The sequence below is a fragment of the Cherax quadricarinatus genome, chromosome 49, assembly GCF_038502225.1.
Source record: "Cherax quadricarinatus isolate ZL_2023a chromosome 49, ASM3850222v1, whole genome shotgun sequence".
NCBI classification, from domain to species: Eukaryota; Metazoa; Arthropoda; class Malacostraca; order Decapoda; family Parastacidae; genus Cherax; species Cherax quadricarinatus.
The window spans coordinates 25,351,817-25,362,082 of NC_091340.1; the positions used below are offsets into that span (position 1 = coordinate 25,351,817).

Sequence of the window (10,266 nt, forward strand, 5' to 3'; positions counted from 1 at the left end):
TGACTCTCAAGCTGGTCCTAGTGGCATTAAAAGAAGAAGGGAAGTAACCCCGGAAAAGGACTTGCTACCTCAAGTCGTAATGGAAGGGGATTCCCCTTCTAAACAGTAAGAAGATAATGCTCTCCCCTCCTCCCATCCCATCAATCATCACCAGATCTTCAATAAAAGTAAGTGTCATTTAATTGTGCATGCCTTTTTCAGTTTGTGTGTATTAAAATTAACATTTCATGTGGTAAAAAAAATTTTTTTTCATACTTTTGGGCGTCTTGCACGGATTAATTTGATTTCCATTATTTCTTATGGGGAAAATTCATTCGCATAACGATTATTTCGCATAACGATGAGCCCTCTTGCACGGATTAAAATCGTTAACCGGGGGTCCACTGTATTGCTTAACAGATATTAACCCTTTGACTGTTGAGACTCCAAATCATGAAGTGTCTCTCTGTGTTGCAAAATATTAAAAAAAAAAAAAAAAAAAAATTTTCTTATGAAATGATGGAGAATCCTTTCCCAATGGTAATGACACCAAAAGTATGAAATTTGATGGAAAATTTATGGAATTACGCTCTCACGAGGTTAGCGATCTCAGCATTTTAGGTTAGGTTACCTGCAGTTTACCTGGAGAGTTCCGGGGGTCAACGCCCCAGCGGCACGGTCTGTGACCAGGCCTCATGGTGGATCAGCACCTGATCAACCAGGCTGTTACTGATGGCTGCATGCAATCCAACGTATGAGCCACAGCCCGGCTGGTCAGGTACCGACTTTAGGTGCTTGTCCAGTGCCTACGTGAAGACAGCCAGGGGTCTATTGGTAATCCCCCTTATGTATGCTGGGAGGCAGTTGAACAGTTTCGGACCCCTGACACTTATTGTATTGTCTCTTAACTTGCTAGTGACACCCCTGCTTTTCATTGGGGGGATGTTGCATCGCCTGCCGAGTATTTGCTTTTGTTGTGAGTGATTTTCGTGTGCAAGTTTGGTACTAGTCCCTCTAGGATTTTCCAGGTATAGAATCGTGTATCTCTCCCTTCTGCATTCCAGGGAGTACAGGTTCAGGAACCTCAAGCACTCCCAGTAATTGAGGTGTTTTATCTCCGTTATGCGCACCGTGAAGGTTCTCTGAACATTTCCTAGGTCAGCAATTTCACCTGCCTTGAAAGGTGCTGTTAGTGTGCAGCAATATTCCAGCCTAGATAGAACAAGTGACCTGAAGAGTGTCATCATGGGCTTGGCATCCCTAGTTTTGAAGGTTTGGTTAGGTTAGATTTACTGTTACAGTGGAACCTCAAAAATCGAACTTAATCCGTTCCAGGAGCTAGTTCTAAATTCGAAAAGTCTGAAATTCGAAGCAATATTTCCCATAAGAAATAATGGAAATACAATTAATCCGTTCCAGAAACCCAAAAATATTCACACAAAAAATACAACTCATCTCACCGCAGTACATAAGCCACCTCTCTGGCCCTATGCTGCACTTCCTACAAGAGTGATGGACTGAACACATCGTTTCCAGGTTGAGGGACTGATTACCTCGAACTTCTCCTCTCTTTACCCATTTCTACTTTGTATTGGACTGATGAAGCCACTGTGTGGCAAAACGTTTCTTCAATAAAGATTTCCATGTGTTGCATAAGTGTCTCAATTCTTCAACTTGGGGGTTTTCAAACCCATGATGACACTCTTCCGGTCACTTGTTCTATCTAGGCTGGAATATTGCTGCACACTAACAGCACCTTTCAAGGCAGGTGAAATTGCCGACCTAGAAAATGTACAAAGAACTTTCACGGCGCGCATAACGGAGATAAAACACCTCAATTATTGGGAGTGCTTGAGGTTCCTAAACCTGTATTCCCTGGAACGCAGGAGGGAGAGATACATGATTATATACACCTGGAAAATCCTAGAGGGACTAGTACCGAACTTGCACACGAAAATCACTCACTACGAAAGCAAAAGACTTGGCAGACGATGCACCATCCCCCCAATGAAAAGCAGGGGTATCACTAGCACGTTAAGAGACCATACAATAAGTGTCAGGGGCCCGAGACTGCTCAACTGCCTCCCAGCACACATAAGGGGGATTACCAACAGACCCCTGGCAGTCTTCAAGCTGGCACTGGACAAGCACCTAAAGTCAGTTCCTGATCAGCCAGGCTGTGGCTCGTACGTTGGTTTGCGTGCAGCCAGCAGCAACAGCCTGGTTGATCAGGCTCTGATCCACCAGGAGGCCAGGTCACAGACCGGGCCGCGGGGGCGTTGACCCCCGGAACTCTCTCCAGGTAAACATACAACAAATACTATAGTTTTTAATTATGTATAGTAATACATATAAAATAACATTTTTACTTACCTTTATTGAAGATTGGTGATGGCATCTGGAAGATAGGGAGGAGGAGAGAGGGGTTTGGGGTTAGTGTTTGGAAGGAGAATCCCCCTCTGTGAGGACTTCAGGTAAAGCCCTCTCTGGGGTTACTTCCCTTCTCTGTCTTTTAATGCCACTAGGACCAGCTTGAGAGTCACTGGACCCCTGTCTCACAAAATAACTGTCCACAGTCCTCTATTTCTGGCACCTCTTTAACATTTCCCTAAAATGGGACATGGTTCTGTCACTGAACTTGTTGCAAAGATGGCTTGTTTCAGCTTGCTCAGGGTGGTACTTCTGCACAAACATTTGGACATCATTCCACTTGGCACAAATCTCCTTAATCTTTGAAGAAGGCACCTCATCCACTCCCTCTTCCTCCTCCTCTGAAGCAAGTTCCTCAGCTGTGGTCTGATACTGCTCCAGATGAAGCTCTTGCAGCTCTTCAGTAGTTAGCTCTTCCCTGTGGTCTTCCACCAACTCTTCCACATCCTCACTACTCACCTCCAACCCCAGGGTGTTCCCCAATGCCACAATAGAGTCCACAACAGGCAGAGGGTGAGCTGGGTCAGGCTCAGGGTCAGCCTCAAACCCTTCAAAATCCCTCTTTTGGACACAATCTGGCCACAATTGTCTCCAAGCAGAGTTCAAAGTCCTGGAAGTCACTCCCTCCCAAGCCTTACCTATAAGGCTTATGGAGCTGTAGATGTTGAAGTAATTCCTCCAGAACTCTCTTAGGGTCAACTTAGTGTCTGTGGTCACTTCAAAGCACTTTTCAAACACTGCTTTTGTGTAGAGTTTTTTGAAGTTATTAATGACCTGCTGGTCCATGGGCTGGAGGAGAGGAGTGGTGTTAGGAGGCAAGAACTTCACTTTTATAAAACTGAAGTCCTTAGACAAGAGATCTAATAAGTTTGGAGGATGAGCAGGAGCACTGTCCTTTAACAGGAGGCACTTGAGTGGCAATTTGTTTTCCTGGAGGTATTTTTTCACACTGGGGCCAAACACTTCATGGACCCACTCTTTGAAAAATTGTCTTGTGACCCATGCCTTATGATTAGCTTTCCACAAGACACATAACTTGTTCTTAAAGACATTGTTTTTCTTAAACACTCTGGGATTTTCTGAATGATACATAAGTAAAGGCTTCACTTTAAAATCACCACTAGCATTAGCACAGAACAAAAGAGTAAGCATGTCTTTCATAGGTTTATGTCCTGGCAGTTCCTTTTCCTCCTGTATGATGAAGGTCCTTTTTGGCATTTTCTTCCAAAACAAGCCTGTTTCGTCACAATTAATGATCAACGGTCCTCCCATCGTAAAACACACCAAGGAAAAATTCTTAGGTCTACACTTTGACTGCAACTTGAAATTTTATATCCACATCCAACCCTTCCCAGGGAGGATAGCCCTCTCTTTGGTTATCCTGGCTGGACATCCCTACCCTGGGTTATTTACCTGGAGTTTACCTGGAGAGAGTTCCGGGGGTCAACGCCCCCGCGGCCCGGTCTGAGACCAGGCCTCCTGGTGGATCAGAGCCTGATCAACCAGGCTGTTGCTGCTGGCTGCACGCAAACCAACATACGAGCCACAGCCCGGCTGATCCGGAACTGACTTTAGGTGCTTGTCCAGTGCCAGCTTGAAGACTGCCAGGGGTCTGTTGGTAATCCCCCTTATGTGTGCTGGGAGGCAGTTGAACAGTCTCGGGCCCCTGACACTTATTGTATGGTCTCTTAACGTGCTAGTGACACCCCTGCTTTTCATTGGGGGGATGGTGCATCGTCTGCCAAGTCTTTTGCTTTCGTAATGAGTGATTTTCGTGTGCAAGTTCGGTACTAGTCCCTCTAGGATTTTCCAGGTGTATATAATCATGTATCTCTCCCGCCTGCGTTCCAGGGAATACAGGTTTAGGAACCTCAAGCGCTCCCAATAATTGAGGTGTTTTATCTCCTTTATGCGCGCCGTGAAAGTTCTCTGTACATTTTCTAGGTCGGCAATTTCACCTGCCTTGAAAGGTGCTGTTAGTGTGCAGCAATATTCCAGCCTAGATAGAACAAGTGACCGGAAAAGTATCATCATGGGCTTGGCCTCCCTAGTTTTGAAGGTTCTCATTATCCATCCTGTCATTTTTCTAGCAGATGCGATTGATACAATGTTATGGTCCTTGAAGGTGAGATCCTCCGACATGATCACTCCCAGGTCTTTGACGTTGGTGTTTCGCTCTATTTTGTGGCCAGAATTTGTTTTGTACTCTGATGAAGATTTAATTTCCTCATGTTTACCATATCTGAGTAACTGAAATTTCTCATCGTTGAACTTCATATTGTTTTCTGCAGCCCACTGAAAGATTTGGTTGATGTCTGCCTGGAGCTTTGCAGTGTCTGCAATGGAAGACACTGTCATGCAGATTCGGGTGTCATCTGCAAAGGAAGACACGGTGCTGTGGCTGACATCCTTGTTTATGTCGGATATAAGGATGAGGAACAAGATGGCTATTACGCCATGGTCACACTTGTCGAAGGCTTTTGCAAAGTCTGTATATATTACATCTGCATTCTTTTTGTCTTCTAGTGCATTTCGGACCTTGTCGTAGTGGTCCAATAGTTGAGACAGACAGGAGCGACCTGTTCTAAACCCATGTTGCCCTGGGTTGTGTAACTGATGGGTTTCTAGATGCGTGGTGATCTTGCTTCTTAGGACCCTTTCAAAGATTTTTATGATATGGGATGTTAGTGCTATTGGTCTGTAGTTCTTTGCTGTTGCTTTACTGCCCCCTTTGTGGAGTGGGGCTATGTCTGTTGTTTTTAGTAACTGTGGGACGACCCCCGTGTCCATGCTCCCTCTCCATAGGATGGAAAAGGCTCGTGATAGGGGCTTCTTGCAGTTCTTGATGAACACAGAGTTCCATGAGTCTGGCCCTGGGGCAGAGTGCATGGGCATGTCATTTATCGCCTGTTCGAAGTCATTTGGCGTCAGGATAACATCGGATAGGCTTGTGTTAATCAAATTTTGTGGCTCTCTCATAAAAAATTCATTTTGATCTTCGACTCTCAGTCTGGTTAGCGGCTTGCTAAAAACTGAGTCATATTGGGACTTGAGTAGCTCACTCATTTCCTTGCTGTCATCTGTGTAGGACCCATCTTGTTTAAGTAGGGGCCCAATACTGGACGTTGTTCTCGATTTTGATTTGGCATAGGAGAAGAAATACTTTGGGTTTCTTTCGATTTCATTTATGGCTTTTAGTTCTTCCCGCGATTCCTGACTCCTAAAGGATTCTTTTAGCTTAAGTTCGATGCTTGCTATTTCTCTGACCAGTGTCTCCCTACGCATTTCAGATATATTGACCTCTTTTAGCCGCTCTGTTATTCTTTTCCGTCGCCTGTAAAGGGAGCGCCTGTCTCTTTCTGTTTTACATCTACTCCTCCTTTTTCTTAGAGGAATAAGCCTTGTGCATACATCGAGTGCCACCAAGTTAATCTGTTCTAGGCATAAGTTGGGGTCTGTGTTGCTTAGTATATCTTCCCAGCTTATATCGGTTAGGACTTGGTTTACTTGGTCCCACTTTATGTTTTTGTTATTGAAGTTGAATTTGGTGAATGCTCCCTCGTGACTAATCTCATTATGTCGGTCTGGGGCTCCGCGCATACATGACTGAACCTGAATTATGTTGTGATCTGAGTATATTGTTTTTGATATGGTGATATTTCTTATCAGATCATCATTGTTAGTGAAGATGAGGTCTAGTGTATTCTCCAGTCTAGTAGGCTCTATTATTTGCTGGTTTAAATTGAATTTTGTGCAGAGATTTAAAAGCTCGCGTGAGTGTGAGTTTTCATCAGAGCTGCCTCCTGGTGTTATTACTGCAACAATATTATTTGCTATATTCCTCCATTTTAGGTGCCTTAAGTTGAAATCCCCCAGGAGCAAGATGTTGGGTGCAGGAGCTGGAAGGTTTTCCAGACAGTGGTCAATTTTTAACAGCTGTTCCTGGAATTGCTGGGATGTTGCATCCGGAGGCTTGTAGACTATCACAATGACTAGGTTTTGGTTCTCGACCTTTACTGCTAAAACTTCCACTACATCATTTGAGGCATTTAGCAGTTCTGTGCAAACAAGTGACTCTGCAATATCCCTACCCTGGGTAACCCTGGGTGGATATCCCTACCCTGGGTTATCCTGGGTGGATAATCCTCCCCAGGGCTATCCTGGGTGAATAACATTCCCCTGGGTTATCTTGGGTGGATAACTCACCCCTGGGTTGAATGTCACCTGTATAACTCACCCCTGGGTTGAGTGTCACCTTGATAACTCGCCCCTAGGTTGAGTGTTGCCTGGATAACTTGTCCCTGGGTTGAGTGTCACCTTGATAACTCACCCCTGGTTTGAGTGTCACCTGGATAACTGGCCCCTGGGTTGAGAGTCACCTTGATAACTCGCCCCTGGGTTGTTACCTTGATAACTCGTCTCTGGATTGAGTGTCGCCTGGATAACTCCCCCCTGGGTTGAGTGTTGCCTGGATAACTCGCCCCTGGGTTGAGTGTCACCTTGATAACTCGCCCCTGGGTTGAGTGTCACCTTGATAACTCGCCCCTGGGTTGAGTGTCGCCTGATTAACTCACCCTAGGGTTGAGTGTCACCTTGATAACTTGCCCCTTGGTTGAGTGTCGCCTGGATAACTCGCCCCAGGGTTGAGTGTCACCTTGAAAACTCGCCCCTGGGTTGAGTGTTGCCTGGATAATTCACCCCTGGGTTGAGTGTCACCTTGATAACTCGCCCCTGGGTTAAGTGTCACCTTGATAACTCATCCCAGGGTTGAGTGTCACCTTGATAACTCATCCCAGGGTTGAGTGTCACCTTGATAACTCGCCCCTGGGTTGAGTGTCGCCTGGATAACTCGCCTCTGGGTTGAGTGTCACCTTGATAACTCGCTCCTGGGTTGTGTCACCTGGATAACTGGGGCCCTGGGTTGAGTGTCACCTTGATAACTCACCCCTGGGTTGAGTGTCGCCTGGATAACTCGCCCCAGGGTTGAGTGTCGCCTGGATAATTCACCCCTGGGTTGAGTGTCACCTTGATAACTTGCCCCTGGGTTGAGTGTTGCCTTGATAACTCATCCCAGGGTTGAGTGTCACCTTGATAACTCATCCCAGGGTTGAGTGTCACCTTGATAACTCACCCCTGGGTTGTGTCACCTGGATAACTGGGGCCCTGGGTTGAGTGTCACCTGGATAACTCGCTCCTGGGTTGAGTGTCGCCTTGATAACTCGTCCCAGGGTTGAGTGTCGCCTGGATAACTCGCCTCTGGGTTGAGTGTCACCTTGATAACTCGCTCCTGGGTTGTGTCACCTGGATAACTGGGGCCCTGGGTTGAGTGTGACCTTGATAACTCGCCCCTGGGTTGAGTGTCACCTGGATAACTCGCTCCTGGGTTGAGTGTCGCCTTGATAACTCGTCCCAGGGTTGAGTGTCACCTTGATAACTCATCCCAGGGTTGAGTGTCACCTTGATAACTCGCCCCTGGGTTGAGTGTCGCCTGGATAACTCGCCCCTGGGTTGAGTGTCACCTTGATAACTCGCTCCTGGGTTGTGTCACCTGGATAACTGGCCCCTGGGTTGAATGTCACCTTGATAACTCGCCCCTGGGTTGAGTGTCATCTAGATAACTCGCCCCTGGGTTGAGTGTCACCTGGATAACTCGCTCCTGGGTTGAGTGTCGCCTGGATAACTCGCCCCTGGCTTGAGTGTCACCTTGATAACTCGTCCCAGGGTTGAGTGTCACCTTCATAACTCGCCCCTGGCTTGAGTGTCACCTGGATAACTCGCCCCTGGGTTGAGTGTCGCCTGGATATCTCTCCGACGTCAAAATAAATCACTGCTGGACTTTACTGTGTTATCTCAGGATTGTATTATAATGTGTGGAAGCACTAAACCCGTTAGGCAAGAGGGCTGATCCAAAGGAAAGGACACATCCAGTTTTTTGGATCAAAAGCTATTCACAGTGGTACACTCTGTAATTATTATTTTACTACATGTAAACCACACAATAACCAAATTCTGTAAACTCAGCATTGTAATACTTATAGAGAATAAAGTTTGAATTTGAATAAAGCACCTGCCTCCACTGGTTATCCTTTGATAAATCCGTACAATATAATTTTTTACGTGTTCACAACATGTCTGCCCACCACACCACTGTAAAAATATATAATTTTCTATAGTCCTAAAGAAAAATCAAATGTATTATAATCATGGGGAGCGATAAACTTGTATGGAATATGCAGTGCCTGTGTGTGGGGGTTGGAAGGCATTCAGACTTAATTCAGAGAACTGGATTGAAAAATCAAGGACCCCAATGGAAATACAGGGTATTTCAAAACGATAGATCCAATTTCAAAGCAGTATGTTTTGAAATTGGATTATCCAGCTTTGAAATTGGGTTATCCAGCTTTAAAATTGGGTTATCCTGCTTTGAAACTGGGTTATCCTGCTTTGAAATTGGGTTATCCTGCTTTGAAACTGGGTTATCCTGCTTTGAAACTGGGTTATCCTGCTTTGAAACTGGGTTATCTTGCTTTGAAATTGGGTTATCCCGCTTTGAAATTGGGTTATCCTGCTTTGAAATTGAATTATCCTGCTTTGAAATTGGGTGATCCTGCTTTGAAATTGGGTTATCCTTTGAAATTGAATTATCCTGCTTTGAAATTGGGTGATCCTGCTTTGAAATTGAATTATCCTGCTTTGAAATTGGGTGATCCTGCTTTGAAATTGGGTTATCCTTTGAAATTGGATTATCCTGCTTTGAAATTGGGTTATCCTGCTTTGAAATTGAGTTATCCTACTTTGAAATTGGGTTATCTTGCTTTGAAACTGGGTTATCCTGCTTTGAAATTGGGTTATCCTGCCCTGAAACTTATCCTGCCCTGAAACTGTGTTATCCTGCCCTGAAACTGGGTTATCCTGCCCTGAAACTGGGTTATCCTGCCTTGAAACTGGGTTATCCTACCCTGAAACTGGGTTATCTTTCCCTGAAATTGGGTTATCTTTCCCTGAAATTGGGTTATCCTGCCCTGAAACTGTTATCCTGCCCTGAAACTGGGTTATCCTGCCCTGAAACTGGGTTATCCTGCCCTGAAACTGAGTTATCCTACCCTGAAACTGGGTTATCTTTCCCTGAAATTGGGTTATCTTTCCCTGAAATTGGGTTATCCTGCCCTGGAACTGGGTTATCCTGCCTTGAAACTGGGTTATCCTGCCCTGAAACTGGGTTATCCTGGGTAATTTACACTACGTACGATAACTGGACTTATGTGAACTTGTGCCTATTATTATAATAATCAAAATGAAGCGCTAAACCCACACGGGTGACACATCTCGTGCCTAAATAGACTTATTTATCTTAGTGTCGACCTGAGAGGCTGAAGTAACACTGGTATTACCTTATTTAATGTTGTCAGGTTGTTGTGGCACCACCAGTATGATGGTTGGTGGCACTGGTGGCACTGTGGTGGCACTGTGGTGGCACTCCACTGTGGCACTGACACCAGGATATAAGACAGACGTGTTATCACCAGGCTGCTGCTGCTGTACCGTTTATGTACGGTCCAGTAACACCAGCACCGCTTAATATATCTGCTGTTTTATACAACCATCCCCATATTATGCTACTTTTGTATATTTGTAGCTTCCTAATATTGTCAACAAACCCTCATGGACTGTTGTTAATAATGGATAATGCAATGCCTTCGTTAAATCCATATAAACGATAAACGGTTTAATGCGGCATTAACATGAGGTAGAAGCGCCAAGTTCAAACCAATAATAATAATATTAATAATAATAATAATAATAATAATAATAATAATAATAATAATAATAATAATAATAATAATAATAATAAAAATA

General features: G+C 44.8%; 1 protein-coding gene across 2 annotated transcripts in view; it reads right to left on the reverse strand.

The window, feature by feature from the left end:
- Window positions 1-9,956, reverse strand: part of LOC128697043 (endoribonuclease Dicer) — a 110,155-nt gene extending 100,199 nt beyond the window's left edge. Inside the window, exon 1 of one of the 2 annotated variants that reach the window (XM_070095265.1) lies at window positions 9,801-9,956. The gene's annotated coding sequence lies outside the window, so the exon portion shown is untranslated. The remainder of the gene's footprint in view (window positions 1-9,800) is intronic. The other variant, XM_070095264.1, reaches the window with a different exon arrangement.
- Window positions 9,957-10,266: the final 310 nt, after the last annotated feature.